Below are 18,739 nucleotides of genomic sequence, written 5' to 3'. Positions count from 1 at the left end.
AATGGTCGATTTTGGAGAAAGTTCCATGGGGTGCTGAGTAGAAAGTATGTCCTTTGGTGTTTGGGTGGAATACTCGGTAGATACCTGTTAAGTCCATTTGATATACGGTTTTGTTTAATTCAGATGTCTCTCTCTTAAGTCTCTGCCCTTGACCTATCTAATGGAGATAGTGGGATATTGAAGTCCCCTACTACTTAGAAAGCACGGTAGTTGAGTCTCCAAATCTGCCTTATTTCACTTAATATGATGATCTTCGGTTTCATTCATTTTCCTGAAAAAAAAAATCACTTAATTTATTTTTCCTTATGGTTGAATAAAACTCCATTTTGTGTATATACCACATTTTCATCATCCATTCATCTTTTGATAGCCATCTGATTTCTTATGTTTATGAATGTAAATTGTATTATCATAAACACACAGTGTAAGCATCTCTGTGAAATGTTGCTTTAGTTTTTCAGGCATTTACCCATGAATACTACAGCTAGATAATATAGTAGATATATTTTCAGTATTGTGAGTATTGTATGTAGTGATTTCAATGACTGTCACACTTAAGTTCCATGTATTTGGACACTTGGCCCCAAGTTCATGGAGCTGTATGGGGAGGGTCATGGAACCTTTAGGTGGCCATGCTTGATAAAGCACATAATTAGGGGTGGGCTTTGAGAGTTTGTAAGCCTTTCTGTATTTTCAGTTTCACTCTTTTTCTTGTGCCTGTTTGAAGATATGAATGCTCAGCTTTCTGCTACAGCCACTTCTGCTGCAATGCATTCCTGCCATGATGGAATCTTACCTTCCAAAACCATAAGCCAAATAAACTCTCCTGTAATTTGCCTTGGTCTTGGTGTTTTACCACAGGAACAGAATAGTAACTAATACATCTTCATACTGATTTCCATACTGACTATACCGCTTTACATTCACATTAACAGTATGTAAGTATTCATCCTTCTACACATCCTGGCCTCCATTTGTTGTCCTTTGTTTTCTTCATAAAAATCATTCTTATTGGGGCTAGATGAATCATCAGTATAATTTTGATTTTGTGGTTTTTGTTTGTGGGAGGTCACATTTCCATCTTAATCCTCTGTGACTTTAATCTGAGTGTTCTTTTAAAGTACTGTATATATCTTTATAACACTCTATTCTTATTTCCCATTCAAATGGCATGTAATCAATGAACTTCTTAATATACAAGTGAAATATGGACAATTTTTCTTGTCCATTTCTCAAGCAGTTTTGCAAGACCCTCTGTGTGAGAATGACTTTTCTAAAATGCCTTCTATTGTAAATGTGATGTTTAACTTATAATCAAATTAATCATGTTTTGAGATTAGTTAACACTATTCAATGAGCCTTCCTACTGTGTAATCATTTGGTTTACATTTGACTAACCATTAAGAAAATAATCTTATTATGCCTTGGGCTTCCAATGTAATAAAATTTACAAGCTAAGTTAAACATGTATCTTTTAACTTAAACTCTGTTCCCTATATTTTATCCTTTATGACCCTTCCTTTCCTGTGGCCCAGGATAATATGTGTGTGTGTGTGTGTGTGTGTGTGTGTATGTGTGTATGTGTGTGTGTGTGTGTTTGTGTGTGTGTGTGTGTGTTACGAAGAGTATCATCAATGCAAGAAACCACACTGGGAGCAGCAAATTATCCACAGTAAATGCTGCAAGCAACATGTGAATATAGGCAGATAACATCTGCTTGTCGGGTGTGTATGTTAGTAAGGGTCAGAAAAAGCAAATTTCTCTTGTAAAAGTTTGACTTTTCTTTGCAAAAAGTTTCTCACTCATTTCCCATATCCTGCTGGATGTGATGTTTAAAGAAATACAGAGAATTTTCTTTGTTTGGGGGAAAATTTTTGCAAGAAATCTGTAAGAGTCTGAGAACAGATTGGATTCAGTTCTGGTTTAAACAACTGCCAGGATTTAGCCTTTCTTTAATTGGGATTCTTTATATTTCTATTGTATCTTCTAAGTTGCACAGAATAGTCCACAAATCTGTAAGCCATTCAAGATCTCCAATTCTTCCTCATCTTCTGATGAGTGATGTAGCATAATTCAGCAAATAGATTATATCTTTACATGAATTTTTATAGTGTACAAATATTGTGAGTAAATACATCTCCTCTGGGAAAGAAAACAAGGGATAGACTATATGTTCAACATGATAACTTGTTTTCAGGCTACCTCAAGGGCTGGGTTTTATTTCACCTAATTCAAAGCATTATCAGGATTTGTGTCACAGTTTGAAAACCACTGAAAACAAAGCTTAGAAGAATATTAGTGGTTTAATTCTGGAAGCAAGTTTCAGGAGGAGCAAGTGATCACAAAATGTTTGGAATGTTCTGTAACCACTGCATGGGTTGACTGGTCAGGTGTACCACCTACAGAAATCAGTATATAAAAACTGCGAGATAAGCAGTATTTTTTTTTTCAAATGGAAGACTCCATTCAAAGGCTTATAGATTAAAATGTAACCATATTAATACTGATGATAATCTAACAGTAATGACAATAAACCACAAGGAACTATGTCCCAATCAAACACAATAAAACTCCAGAAAATGAACACAAAGTGATTTCAATCTGAAAGTATTCAACATATAAATTAAAAATTGTTACTGAGCTAAATGATAAGGCAGCTGCATAACTAAATGAAATTAAGAAAGTGAATTACAAACTGCCAAGAGTAAGAAATTATTAAAAGTAGAACTAGCCACAGGTTTTCAAGTAAAAATTTTTTTTTGGTCTTTTTGAGACAGGATCTCCCTGTAGCCCTAGCTGTCCTGGAACTCATTATATCCAGTAGGCTGGCCTTGAACTCACAGAGATCTGCCTGCCTCTGCCTCCCGAGTGCTGGGATTAAAGGCGTGTGCCACCATGCCCAGCTCTCACTTAAAATGTTTTAAGTGTATTGTAAAAATATTAGAAAGATCAAAGGACGTTGATTAAGTGGAAGAAAGAATTAACAAACTTGAAAGCATGGCCTCTGAAATCATTGAATCAAAAGAATAAGAACCACTGCTGGGGGGAATTGCAAATTCGTGCAACCACTATGGAAAGCAATGTGGAGAACTCTCAAAAATCTAAAAAAGAATTTACCATATTATCTGGTTACTCCACTCCTTGGCATAAACCCAAAAGACTAATCCTAAAATAGAGATACCTGTACATTGTTTGTTGCTGTTTTCATCACAATAGTTAAGAAATCGAAACAACCTAAATGTCCCTCAACTGAGGAACAGATAATGAAAATGTGGCACATTTACACAATGGAGGTTTACTCAGCAGTAAGAAAACACGAAATTATGAAATTTTCAGGTAAATGGATGGAATTAGACTGTTATGCTAAGTAGTACAAATGCAGAAAAGCAAGCGATGTATGTTCTCCCTCATTTGTGGATTATAGCACCAATCCCTTAAATGTAAGTATATACCCTAATGTAACAACAGGAGACAGGAAAATGGATAGGAAACACGGAGGTAAAAGAAAAGAAAGAACTGGAAAGGTGGGAATAGTAGGGAACAGATGTTACCACAGGAAAGGTGGGGAAAGTGGGAGTGTTTCGTTGGGAGGGGAGGTACATGTGGGGGCCATGGTAGGGAGGGAGGGGATGGCAGGGGAGGGGATAATAGGGAGGTTTGAACTACGGAAGGACGGGAGAGGCAGGATGGCAGGAGGGAGTAGAGATGACTGTATCTTGGGGGGCTAGGGAAGCGAATGGGAAATGTGTTGCCCCCAAACCGGCTGAGAAATGCACATATAGTGCCTGAACATTAATGAATATGTGTGCCTGGGGGCTGTAAGGCAAGGAACACAGTGCCAGACAGGAGAAACCTCCCTTCCAGTGTTTGGTCAGTGTCAGTCAAGAGACTCCAAAAACAACACAGGCTATTGCCAGAACTCTTGGTTATCTCCCAGAACTTGATGATAAGATACTACTGCTGAAGAGAGGACATAGTTCAGACACAGGATTTGGAGCTATGGAAGCAGGAGCTGACTTAGAAGCCTTCTTCTTGAAGTTTAGCAACCATAGTTCTATAAGATACTATGCAAGCTGCTAAGGGAGAAAATAAATCAATGCCCCAATCTAACCCAAAAGCCTAATAACCATAGCAACCAGCAAAACCAACTACCTCTATTGGTGCAGTATTGGTACGGTTACCAGGGGTAATAATCAACAGCCTTATAATTGGACTTAAAGTCCTCTCAATGGGAGTGAATTCATGGGTGACACTGTAATCAGAGCCAAATACACATACCTGGAGAGGTTATAGATCTTAGAGAAAACCCAAGGCTCTCATATCCTTAGACAAAAGTAATTTCTTATTCTGTGCAAAATATGGATCCTTAAATTTACAGACAAGTATACAAGTACATCACTCATGAAAGAAGTTTCTTTTTGCAACAGATGGAGGCTACTGCAGAATTGCAAAGCTGGTGAGACACAGAGAACATACATCTGAGAGGTGCCCAAGTAATAGGTGATACATCTACAGTTGAACCTCTACAATTAAGGCTCTTGGAATGTAGTGGAAGCAAGGGACAGGGATAGGTAAAAATTAGTGCATCCTTCAACTCTCACCGGTGAAGCTTCATTATGCAACAGAGTGAGATGCACACAAAAGATCAAATCCGGCCAACTTTTAAAGAATAACAGACTGGAGAGTGTGTGTCCCTGGATAGGACTCCTATATCAAACCTCTCCCACCCATGCCTCAGGGATCATGGTGGAAGAGGGGTCCATAAGATTGTAAGAGTCAGGGTTGATCCATGAACCTAGGGAATCAGAGGATTTCATGCCACTGGAAGTTTGCACATGTGAACTTGTGGCAATGGTGGCATGAAGCACAGGACCCATGACAACTCAGTCAGACAAGGGCCCAGAAGGAGAGAAGGAATTGAGTGGTAGTTTGGCCCTAATCTGGGAACTATTAGAGAGTTATCACTATTGGGTGAGGGAGAGTGGGCTTTACCAACGACTTCTAGAGAGGCTGACTTGACTGCAGAGGGTGAATTTGCAATGAAAGACATCTTGGTTACAAATTTTTGACTGGATAGGACTTAACATGTATATGGAATAAATGTGCTCTGGTGGGTTTGGGGTGTGGACATAGATGGGGGAGGGGTCTGAATTTGATTAAGAACTATTATATCAAATATACAAAAGTCAATAAATATTTTTTAAAAAACGGATTATAGGAGTACTACCAAGAATATCAATATTATGTTAATCATTGCAAAACATACACAAATATATTTTGTAGCATCAGTGATATAGAAAGGCTGGAAATATAGGTGTAGAGCTTTTGTATGTAATTGAAGTTGTAATAATTTTTAAATTTTTTTTGTGTATTCATCAACTGTAGTCTGTTCAGCCTATCTAGAGAGTCACTCTTTTAAAGAAGATGAACTTGGGGCTGAGAGATGGCTCAGCGGTTAAAAGCACTGACTGCTCTTGCAGAGGACTCAGGTCCGATTCCCAGCACCCACATGGTCACTACAAACCTTCCTTAACTCAAGTTCCAGAGGAATCTGACGCTGTCTTCTGACCTCTGTTTCATTACACGACATAGGTGCACTCACATACATGCAGGGAATACACTCATACACATAAAATAAAAATATTAAATAAAATATATTTTAAAAAAGAAAGTGAACTTTCTCTTACCCAGTACCAGTAGCCAATAGTTCCTCACCAAAGTTGTGACCTCTTGTTACTTTCCCTAGTTCAATGTTGTTTTTTGTCTGATTGCGTTCACATGCACATGCTGTCACCATTGCTAAGTTCATATGAGCAAGGGCCCAGGAGCCTGTAAGATTGTTTACTTGTGGTCATACACCTGCTCCTCTGGCTCTTCAAATCTTTTAGCCCCCTCTTCTGCAATGTCTCTGAGCCCTGCTTCAGTGAAACTAAATATAGGAGTCTTTTCCAAAGAGCCACCTCTCCAGGTTCTTATTCTCTACACTTTGATCAGTTGTGGACTTTTGTGTTCATCTCCTCGCCCTCTGTTGCATGAGGAAGCTTCACTAATGACAGTTGAGAGATGCATTAGTATTTTTTCTACCCATGTTGCACTATGCTCCATGACTCTTAGATATAGAGGTTCCATTGTCACTTAGGGTTGGGCATCTCACAGCCATTTATTCTCTGTGTATGACCAATTGTGGAACATACCATGGGATAGCTGAGTCCACAAACTTTACTCAATAGGCCTTAACATATATGACAAAATACGTGAAGTCCTGTGGGCAGTTTATGGGGGGTGCACATAAAGGAGGGGGGCTAAATATGATTAATATGTATTTATGAAATCCACAAAAAATCAATAATAATTATATTTTAAAAGAATTGGATTAAGAGGCATCTGGACCCACACAAGGTAGCCAGTGGTACTTGCGAGCATAGGCTTGCTCATGATGTCATACAAGCTCCTGTATCTATACAATAGCTGACAGGTATACGAGGCCAATCTTTTAGAAGAAGACCAGTGCATAGTCATCATTCATTTTGGATGTGACTGGGACCCCACCTGCATGAAGATGGAGGAAGTTCTGTACAGCATCTCCCAAAAGAAATGGAAGGTAGTGGGAGATCTTCCTCATCTTGTATGAGCCCTCTTAGGATATCCCAGCTGTTTTAAATCTATTGGTGGCAGGGGTGTAGCTTTTGCTCAAAGGCATCCTCTCTGGTTGTCTGCAGTCTGAGAGGATTTCTACCTGTCACTAAAATGAGCATCTGCCATGCTTGGCCAGATGACCTGATGAACATGCAACACTGCAACCTCCTTTGCCATCCTGAGAATTACTAGATGAAATATTATTTCTACCATGACCTGTCCTGGCCCCAGCTCTTCTACATTGCTAAGGACAAAGATGGGAAGATTGCAGGCTACGTCCTGGCCAAAATTGAGGAGGGTTCTGATGTTGTCCCCCATGGACATATCACTTCCCTGGCTGTGAACCTTCACACCAGTGCCTTGGCTTGGCTCAGAAGCTAATGGACCAGCCCTCACCGGCCATAATTGAGAACTTTAGCACTAAGAATGTGTCCCTACATGTAGGAAAGAGTAACCGAACAGCCTTACACCTTTATTCTAACACCCTTAACTTCTGCATTAGCTAGGTGAAACCCAAGTAGGTATGCAGAGGGGAAGGATGCTTACTCTATGGAGTGGGATCTCTCCCAGATGGCAGAAGAGCTGGGATGGCACATGGTGCTGAAGAAGAGCAGATACGTGATTCTGGACTCGAGGGAGAACCAGGAGACTCAGGGCAGCACACTTCCTGGTTCTGAAGAGGCCTGTGAGCAGGAGAACCTGGCTGGAGATGACAGTGGCAGTGACAGCAAAGGCTGCACTGATGTCCAGGACAGCTCATGGGACTTAGATTCTGCCTTCCAGGTTCTGCTTGAGCATCACAGCTCCTTGCATTTTAGCCACATTTATTTTCTTAACTCTGGCTGTGTGCTCTGCAGTATCTGCTTTAGGGTCATCTCAGTGTGACCTGAATGACTTATCGTTTTCAACTCTCAGCAGCCACTTTCCATGTACCCTATTGTGATGGTGAAGGCATAGCTGGAAGCAGAACCTGCTGTGCAACAGCCAAGGAAGCCTGAGGTCTGCCTTGACAGAAACTTCCTGGGCTCACAGCATGCTGACATTATTTTGTTAGCCTGTATTGGATTGTAGTTACCCCACACGTTCCCTTCTATAATGCCAAATGGGAGGCAGGGATGACTCTGGAAGCTCCCCAGCTTTCAGGGCTGCCATTATTTATCTGTGTTTTCATTCCTGAAGAAGCATCCAAACTGAGCATAAAGTTAGTCCTCGTTCACCCCTCCCTCTCTTTTCCGGTGGATGTTACCTACTCTTGCTTTCTCTGAAAGATGTACATGTCCCATCCTCCCCTTTTTTGAAGAAGAAATTTGCCTTTTCCCAGTGGGAGAAAGTGATAAATAGTGGACTTGTACACAAGAAGAATTTGAAAATTTCAAGAAAATGTCAAGCAGTATTAAGATGCAGTCTCCAACCATAAAAAAAAATATATGAAAAAAGAATTATATTAAAATGTAGAATATTTTGGTGAGGTATAGACATAATAAACCACATATTTAAACTATACAATATAATTTTGACATGAATACACCTATGAAACCATTACCACAATAATATAATAAACATACTTTTCACAGTAAAAAAAAAAAAAAAAAAAAACTTTGAGTGCATCATTTGCACCTATGTAAGTGCACCTAGGCCATGCAATGCCCTCAGAGGCCAGAAGACAACATCAGATTCTTTGGAAATGGAGTTAAGGACTATTGTGAGCCTCCGTTGGGAACCAAATCCTGGTTTTCTGCCATAGCAGTCAGTGCTTTTAACTACTGAGCCATCTCTGCAACCCATAGAATAGCTTTCATATAAAAAATATAACTTTCAGATGTTTTCTGTATAGCTCCTCTGGTTCTTATTTAATTTTTAAGTATTTTTTTCTCACTTTACTGGAAATTTCATACAATAAACAATCATATTTAGACCCCTCCCTATCTGTACCCTTCTTATAGCTCCCCCACCAGATTATATGCAATTATGATATATATTTAGACATTATCATGTTAAATTTATATCTCCAAATGTCCTTCAGTGTGTGTCCATCTACTGTTTAGTATTTTGTTCCTGTCCTAGTTCCAGAGGGGATGATTGGTTTACATTTTCTTCAATCTTTATTTTAATATAGTGGTATTCTCTGAATAAATAATTTTGGATGTATATGCATTGGTCTATGTGAGTTTTAAATATAAACTATCTACTTTCTTTTTATTTTAGGTTTGTATAAAATTACTATATATTTCAATAGTGAAATGCATAATGTTGAAAACTATTTTCATTTTGAAGTGTTTTCTGTTATATTTTTAATAAAAATTCGACTTTATATATCATTTTTAAATGTTTCTGTTTCTGTGTATCAACACTCTTTTTTTTTGTAAGTAGGTGACAATCTTGGATTCTTAACATAAACCTTATTTTTAACAATTCCCTTGTGCATAATTGGTATTTTCAAAATTTATGTAGATTGAATGTTTGGAGATTCTGGAAAATGACTTTCCCTATGTTGCCAAGTGAATGGCATTGCTTCCGTGTAGGTCGTCATTCTAGTTACCAAATATCTATTTACTGTCTTTTGTATTGTAAAGACAAGTTGAACCCCAACCATATACTGCATCTTATCCTGATTATTCTTAGTACTTTCATATAGGAACTAATGTGACTGCTTTTTACCTGATGATCTATTAATTAAAGTAAATTATGTGTCACTTACAGCCACAGAAGTCCAAAATATGCCAGTGAAGCAGTAACAAGTATATTAAAGGAAGGAAGTTTGGAAAGAAGGAAAGAGGGAAGGAGAGGAAAAGGGAAGAAAAAGAAAGGGAGCTTGAAGAACGCAGAGAAGAGGGATGAAAGGGGAAGACATGAAGAAGCAGGGACTATTACATCCAGACAAAAGAATAAATATATATATATGACCAATTTTTAAATACTCTAAAATTTGCTTTAATTACTTTTGATATGGTATGGTCTATGCATAAATAATTATGGATGCATATGTATTGTTGGATGTGAGTTTCTAAAATATATATATATATATATATTAATATACATCTGTTCCAGTGGCATAAAAATATCATTGTCTGAGTACTGTTTACTGAAAAATCAGAATTCAATTGATTAATTCATTTATTTATTTCTCATAGTTATGGAGGCAGAAAAGTCCAATATCAAGATATCAGCGGATTTGGTGTCTGATCCAATTCACTTTTCGGATTTACAGATGGTGTATTCTTGCTATGTCATCACACCGTGGATTATATGCAGCAGAGCTTTGTGATTTATTTTACATGAGTTCTTTTCTAGTGTCTTCATCATCTTACATGAAGTCCTACTGCTTAATTTCAATTATCTTGCAGTTAAAATTATAAAAATTCAATCATAATTCATTAGACATAGCAAACCTACATAGTGTTGAAAATCAGGTCTTAACAGAGTTATAATGTGGAGGACAAGTCTGTTGAGTTACTCCTAATTGTGTTACTAGGACATGCTTGCTGTTTATGACTGTGACCTGGGTCTGCCTTCTAAGAAATCATCCTTTTATGCCATCTTTTGATCATGTGCAGTATGTGACAGTATGTCCTCCTTAATAGCTTCACACTATCCTCACAGTTACCTCAAATCACTACTTGGCAGTGAGAGATTGGGTTACAAGTACTTTTAACTCAAACTATGAAAAGCTTTGAAACAATTTGATCTACTTCTTGTAAATCTGCTTCATGTACCAGTAATAACACAAACAAGCATTCAACTGCTGTAATTCTCAATCCTGATTTAATATACTGATACAAAAAATACACACAGAAACACATGGAGACAATAATGTTAGCTTTCTTAAAAAATGTCATTGTCCTGAATCACTTTAACTGGGAAGTGTTATTCAAATCCGGCCTCACAGCATGTTTTCATCAATTTTTCTTAAAATATAGTCTGAAAACTATTGTTTTTTCTTTTTTAAACATCTTTTATTTGTTATTTTTATTTTATGTGTATGTGTGTATTGCCTGCATGTAGGTAAGTGCATCCATGTCCTGCAGTGCCTGAGGAGGACAGAAGTTGTTGGGTCCCCTGGAACTGGAGTTACAGACAGTTGTTAGCTGCCATGTGGGTGCTGGGATTAGAGCCTGGGACTTCCACAAGAACAATCAGTGCTCTTATCTGCTGAGCCATCTCTCCAGCCCCAACAGTTGGCTTTTTCAAACCTGCAAAGCCTTATACTCTTGAACTCGTTCCATTTCATTTCTGTTTTCCATTGACTTTCTTACTTTACCTCCTGCATCATCTTGCCAAAATTTTCAAGGAAAAACTATCAGAATCTAATGTTTCTTAAACTTCTTGAACACCATAGGATGCACCTCCTAAGTTGCTATAGGACATATTGTCACATAATAGAGGTGGCCAAGAAGACAATGTAAAAGGTTGTAGAGGCAGGCCATAGTCATAATCAGTATGGATGTCCTAGTAGTACAGTTAGGACTTATTCAAGAGAAGTATACACATACAATCTCTGCATAAAACCTAATTTTAAACTTTTTTGTTACTGATGAATTATGATGTGAATATTTGTAACTCCTCAATCAGTTCTTATTATTAGATTTATACTATGAACTATCTACTGTCATTTCCCTCACTCTGGTCATTACCTGGTTTCTTGATCTTCACTTGATGATATAATTCATGTTTAAGTATTTTTTTTTCACAACAGAAATCCACTGTAGGGTCTCAACTTCTGTATTCATAGTATAGGTTATACAATGATATCAAGTAAGCTAAGCATATTTAGTAACACAGAATTCGATGTGAATGTTCTTGATTATGTGGTTATCCTCCCATTAATGATCTGGGGATCTAGGGACCTTATTTTTTTTATACTGTAAAATGAAAGTATTTTTCTTATGATGTAATAAATTCATTTAATGTTTTTTTTTCTGTCATTCTGAGCAATGCTTTGTATCCTTATGTTCCTCCCTACTTATTTACAATTTGTTGTCCTATTTTTTGAATCTATTGCCTTCAATGTGTTTTTCTGATTTTTTAAGTATACACCTTGTATTCATTCTAATGACTGAATTTAATGTGGAAATATGTATTTTAACTTACTTAGCTCCACTCAAACTTAACAAGGAACCTTCATTCAATAATTTCTGTTAAAAATAAAATAATCTTGCTAATCCATCATTTATTCCCTGTAAAATTTTATGTCCAGAATGTTATATTTACAGAAGTATTTTATATAATTTGCATTTTCCTTTGAGAAAATGAAAAAAAAGATTTACATTACCGCATGTAGGTTCTGTAAACCTAAGTCTGTATTTCGAGTAGTTTTAGTGTTCACAGCAGGTCTTTTAGTTTAGAAACAACTCATCTTGAGTCATTTGCTTTATTTTCTCAGAAAACAAACACAAGTCCTCAAATTCTAGCAATTTACAGAGAGAAGCATGCTTGTGAAAAGTGCTTATGAATGTATCACTCTTTCAAAGAAAATGTTGCAGTTTTTTTAATGCCCTATAAGTGTTGATTTGATAGGCATATAATTTTACACACACACACACACACACACACACACACACAATTCTTCTCACTTTTTTGTGAAAATGGTTCCTGAAGTATTTAACTGAAAATAAAATGATTTAATTCCATAATCTGTCATCAATCTGTGTTCTTACTAAATTTATTATAAGAAACAAATAAGTTTACAAAGTTAAGGATTTTTCCAAAATAAAAATCTCAGTTATAGCTTATTATGATTTAGCTAGTATATGATTCAAATTTTTACCAATTTCAATTAATTCCTTTTCACTTAAGGAAGATTGTATTCAAGATCTTACCGATTTGGGGACTGAAGTGATGATTCAGCAATTAAGAGTGCTGTCTGCTCATGCAGAGGACCCAGGTTCAGTTCTCAGCACCTATATACCAGCTAACAACTGTCTGAAACCCAGATCCAGGTGAACAAATGGCCTCTTAGTGCATCCTCTGAGTTGTATGTAAAAGTGCTCTTACAAACAAGCAGAAAAACACTCGGACACATAAAATACAAATAAATTAAATTTAGAAAAATACCTTACTGAATTCATTACATTTATATGTAAATTAAATATTTGCTTTCCTTTCTTTTCTTCATATGATATTTAGTTTGGATATTTGTGATCTGTTTTCTGTGTTTTGAAAATTGTTATTTTAGTTGCTTTATTCTTTTTTTGGACTCTAAATAAAATTTAATCAATTTCTACTTTTCTTTATTGACTTGATACTATTATAAAATGATTATGACTTTCTATTTCTGAAAAATTAGTTCTAATTTCATGTTTTCCCATTGTGGATATTTATTCTTTGTCCATAGTTGCAGTATTATCTGAAATATTATTCCATACTAAATCTATTTTTATTTTGGGCCTTTGTTATTTCAGACGCTTCTATGTATGCAAGTTATATAATATTGCAGAAAAAAGTCCTTAGACATTGCAGTGTGACATGAATTCTGTGTGTGATTTTACTGCACAAAGCTATATATTAGGTTGTATGGGAAACTTGGGTATAGGTGTTAATTTTAGTATATTTCTGTCTTTAATGTGATTTTGAAATGTATTAATATTTTATGGAATGTTGCTTCATTTCTAAGCATGTGGGGAAGTCAATGAAAAGAGTCAGCTGGTCACATTACATCCACTGTCAGGAAGCAGAGAACAATGATTAATTTTGTTAACATTAGCTTTTGCCTTTGTGGAGTACAGGCCCTAAAACAAGGTAAGTATATACCTGCTTTTTGGGGAGGTCTTCCCATCTGCATTGACCTATCCAAAATAATCATTCACTGCCAATGCCCCAAAGCAAACCTGATCTAAATAATCCCTCAAGTTGTGCCTGCGGGCTTTTTTTCAAGGTCATTCCAAATCCTGTCAAGTCAGTAATTGACACTTTGAGAAGATTAACACATATCTTTCACATGTGCAAGTAGTGCTCTAAGATTTATAGCTAAAAAAAACCCTGAGGTGTTAATGTCTACACATTCTCTCATGAACAATTACATATTCTAAATCATTACTTGATGTGCTGATACTATTATATATAAATATATATGTGTGTATATATATATATATATATTTTAAGACAACTTCTAAACTTTATGAAAAAACAAAGAACGTATCAACTATAGAAAAACAGCGTCTAAATCCTGCCTTCATGCCCATGTCAGTCTTCTCGTTGGTCAGCTGGAGGACCTCTCCATTTGCACATTTCTCAGGGGTTGGGGTGGTCTCTCCATGCTTGGAAAGGTCTACAAGCAAGCAAGGCTGGTGAGGCACACCTGACAAGGACTTCTGCACATGCAATGCTCGAGAAGCAGTAGCCAAGAGGAATCCATGCACTGACTGCAGGATGGGGAAAGTTCGAGAAGCAGGGGACAGGGAGAGGGGAAAGTACGAGAAGCAGGACCTATGGAGCCAGGGAGCCTAGGTTCACTGGCAGCAGGCCCAGGAAGGTGGAGCTCAGTACTCCACTGGCTTGTAGGCCTGTGGCCGGGAGGGTTGCAGCATCTTCTCCATCAGGCTGAAGTTCATGTGTGCTTTGCTCCCATCCTCTGCTATGGCTAAGTATTTGAGGAGGTCGAAGTGGCCAATGTAGGAGCAGTAGGAGTCGCGGTACTGGTTCACCAGCCACTCCCAGTTGGTTTTGTCGCGTGGCCTGTGCTGATGATGTACTTGGACTGCAAATGCTTCCGCTGACTGTGGATGGTGTAGCAGTCCTACATCTCGCTGCCCTGCCCTGTGCTCCCCGACCACAGACCTCAGTCCACGAGGCACCCTTTCAGCTTTCCCATTGTATATCTTTTTTATATTCCCACAATGAACATATTAGATGTCCTGTTTCAGTATGTACTCACCATGTCTTAGCAATGTGATTATTTAAATGTTCTGTAGTGGAACAGATCAATTTAATTTTTCAATGAATTTAATTTAATATTTGTCAATTTTTTTTTCTTTTTTTAGTTGAGCTTTGGAAATTTCATACATTTCTCACTCAAAATCAGACCCCCTCCCCCATCCATACCTCCCCTTATCCCCCGACCAAACCCTAAGCACTCTGCCATACATGCTGAGTCCTATTCATTCAGGTGTTTATCCACAAATGTCCTTCAGTGTAACTGTGTCCACTGGAGTCTAGCCAGCCTGTCCAGTGGTCATAATTAAGTCGTAAGCTCCCTCACCCAGCAGGAATCAGTCTCAAATAGTTCTCAATCCACTGCTGGCCTGCCACCTATTTCTCACCTCCCCTTTAGGCCCCTGTTTAATTAAGCGGACATGCATTCCATTCTCCTTGCCACAGGGAGGCCTCCACCTCCTTGTGTTCACAAACCAGCCCTGGCTCTTACAATCTTTCTGCCTCATTTTCTGCAATGATCCCTGAGCTGTGGGTATGTGAGGCTCTATATAGGACTCCCATCCTATACAGTCTCTTATTCTCCAAAACTTGGCCAGTTGAGGCCTTCAGTGTGTATCGAACTCTCATGTAGAAGGAAGTGTCACTGGAGAGTTGAAGGGTGCATTAACCCTCTCTTGTACCCTTTATTCTGCTGTGTTCCATGAGCCTTACTTGTAGATATTTGACTGCAGATATGTGACCCTGTACTGGCATCTCCTAGACATATGTTTTCTGTGCAACTCTGCAGTAGCCTCCATCTGTTGAAAAAAAGAAGCTTCTTTGATGAGTGCTGCAAGGCATGCTTGTCATTCTAAGGGAGGTCTCTTCTATCTGGCACTGTGTTCCTTGCCAGGCAGCTCCTTTATCTTAGAAAACTGTAGAATTGTGTCCAGTATAGAAGATGTTAGCATTTTGGTTGATATCTGTCTTGAAAATTATTGTTTCTACTTACTAGTATATCAGATGTTAACATTTGGGTTGTTATCTGTCTTGAAAATTATTGTTCCTATTTAAATTTCTTATTTTCATGACAAAATTTTGTCTTTCAATTTGTCAAGCTTAGTACCTGTTTGTTTCCACATGGACTTCCTATTAATTATCTGGTAAGCACTTATCAGTGATATAAAATATCAATTGTTTTTTTATCAAAAATTGGAATGCTTTCTGTCTTTGTGCTTGCCATTTGTTTGGAATAATTCTTTACATGTTACATTTGGTGAAGATCTAATACTTGAAATCTCACTCTTTCCCTGATCATATATAAAGTGGTTTCCATTATATGTTAAACTGTGGTGCATGCCTTGCTTAGTTTCCTATTCCTGTATCTAACATCATTGATCCATTTGCTTTGTCTTTCACCAATACTAATTTACAAGGTCATAAAATGAAACATTTCCAACAAATATTTTACGATTTTATATTTCTTCATTAACTACTTCATGGTGTGACTTCAACTCAACTTCTAAGTTTTGTTTAGAAGAAATTTAGAGTTGCGGGCTATCTTCAGGACACTAAATTATCCCATCAATGAAAATACTATTTCTCTGTGTTTATCCAAGGTTATCCATTCGGGCATTTAATGTTTCATGATTACTTCAGTGAAACGACTTCATAAATTTAATTAGATTAATTTCCAGTCAGTTGTGCACATGATCACTTAATGAGACCACTGCCCTTATTATAGTTTTACAAGGAGCATCTTGTTAATAATCATTCATTTTTATTAAGTGATTTTTATCACTGCCTTTCTTCTAAACTCTTTATTATAAATAATTATATATTGATGACTATCAACATCTTTATCAGTTTATTGATGTATAATATTAAATAATGTGTATACAGTGTGCACATATTTTGATAATGGTAAATATTGTAAATTATTGCCATATCAAAATTAGTTAACATATCCATTGCCATCCAAAAAAAGAAATGCTGTGTGTTCTCTCTCATTTGTGGGTTGTAGCTTTATATCTTTTGTTTTGTATGATTAGAAAGGAGTACATGCATAAACCAGGAAACTAGAAACTGGCCAGTAAGAGTTATGTGTTTAGGGAGGGTTGATAGAATATAAATATGAGGAGAATAGAGAAGATAAATACTTGGGGCAGAAGGTTTCAAGCAGATAGTGTAGTGATGGGATGGGAAATGAAGGAACAGGGGACGGTTTAAACAATGAATTATGCATGAAGAAATACATGGGACCTATGATCTTGAAACCCAAGCAAATAATACAATGAAGTGGGATAGAAGAACATAGGTAAACACATGGAATGTGACAGAATAAGGCAAACAAGCACTGGTAGCAGATACTTTTTGGCTGTAATTGATGGTTTTGAATTTTATACATAGTAGCTGGGCATGGTGGCACATATCTTACATACCTTTAATGCTAAAACTCTTACATGCAGCTCTCTATAAGTGTGAGATCATCCTGGTTTACTTACTGAGCTCCAGACTAGCCAAAATTACACAGTGAGAACCTGTCTCAAGAAAATATTAAAAAAACGAATATTTTCATAGTTAATCCTGATATTTGCCAGAAGATTTTAAATTCTCCCTGTCTTATTTAAAAATTTTAATTTTTCCTTTATTTTATTTAACTACTCAAAATGTTAATGCGATATTGAACAGGCTTGTCAAGAGGAAATGAACTTGTCTTCTTCACAAAGTTGGGAAGAAGTCATCCAATTTCTTGTCACCATTAAGTATGATATAATATCATATAAACATTCCCTCACATATTTATTTTCATGATGAAGATATTTCCAGCTATTCCTATTTAACTAAGAATTTTTGTCATTAGTGGATGTTAGATTTTGTCAATAGTTTTTCTCCCATCACTTGATATTTATTCAATATTCTACCAATGCTGCATCCTATAAAATAAATCATAATTGTATAATTATTTTTATTCATTATGGGATTCAATTTGCTCCTATTAGGCTGAATATTATTCATGTATGTTCATAAGAGATATTTATATATAGGGCTTTATTTCGATGATTCAATCTGGTTTAGATAATTGGGTAATTTTTACCACATACAAAGGTTAAGGTGTGTTCCCCGCATTGGAAGGCTTGTAAAAATTTAGTGTAAATGGGTTTTAAAAATATTAACCAGTTAAACTGCTAGACATTGCATATTTTTCTGAGAATGTGATTTTCAGTGATTTGAATTATTTAACAGATAAAATCGTGTGACAATTCCATAATTATTTGAGTTTTGGTAATTTATTTCTTTTAAGAAAATGTTCCATGTTACGGATAATATCAGAAATGTCATCCAAAGTCCTGTATTAAAGTTTGATATTCAATATAGGAACATTCATACGTGGGGCTTTTTGGAATTTATTGGCTCATGGGAGCTCTGATTCCATCAGGGAATTAATGCACTGCTGTTAATTACAGCTACATTTTAGCTTTATAAAATGTTTTATTTACTGAAAATTTTGATGTTATCTTATCTAGTTCAAATTAAAACTAACTTAAAAGGTCAAACTAAGATTAGTTCAAACTAGTTTTAAGTTACCTTGAAAATTCTTTAATATGTTATTAAGTATATTTTAATGTCCAAATGTATAAACTTGCTTTGTTGATATATGTTTTAAGGCACTGTGATAGAAAACATGCTGTTCTATCATTTTATTTTAGTTTTTCAACACATTTACATGCATTTTGCTGCACATATGAGTTTGAAAATAACCTGTATTGTACTGTTGCTGCATGGAGTACTGTGCAAATGTCAATTAGGCCCTGTTGATTGATAGTGATGTTCAGGTAAATTATGTCCTTAATGATTTTCTGCCTGCCGATTTGTCAATTACCAAAGTAGAAGTGGAAATTTCTCTAGTCACAATATTATTTTGCTCCACATATTTTGATGAATTTTTGGTTTAAGCATTTTAAAGATTACTACATCTTCTTGACTCCTTATCACTACGCAATGCCTCTCATCTTTAATAATTTTCCTTGTTCTGAATCTGATTTTCTAATGATTTTCTCTCGATTATGGTCAACAGGGTATAGGTTTTTGCATCTTTAATATTTATTGTATAAGCAAATATGTTGAAGTCAATTTAAAATTGAGCAATATGATTTATAGTAATCTCTGATAATCAATATCCAAATGCTAGTGATAGACCAGTAGCATTTAAAGTGGATATTTATGTAGAATAGTTTTTAACAGAAATCTGACA

General features: G+C 36.4%; 3 pseudogenes; 2 read left to right on the top strand and 1 right to left on the bottom strand.

Annotated features, from left to right (window-relative positions):
• Positions 1 to 6,436: 6,436 nt before the first annotated feature.
• Positions 6,437 to 6,631, top strand: LOC103735382 (annotated as a pseudogene).
• Positions 6,632 to 6,747: 116 nt separating this feature from the next.
• Positions 6,748 to 7,521, top strand: LOC103735392 (annotated as a pseudogene).
• A 6,590-nt stretch (positions 7,522 to 14,111) lies between these two features.
• On the bottom strand, positions 14,112 to 14,374 carry LOC103735391 (annotated as a pseudogene).
• Positions 14,375 to 18,739: the final 4,365 nt, after the last annotated feature.

The sequence above is a fragment of the Nannospalax galili genome, unplaced genomic scaffold (assembly GCF_000622305.1).
Source record: "Nannospalax galili isolate Female #2095 unplaced genomic scaffold, S.galili_v1.0 scaffold537, whole genome shotgun sequence".
NCBI lineage: Eukaryota > Metazoa > Chordata > Mammalia > Rodentia > Spalacidae > Nannospalax > Nannospalax galili.
Note: the sequence above shows the minus strand (reverse complement) of the source record. Positions and strands in the feature narration are given on the sequence as shown.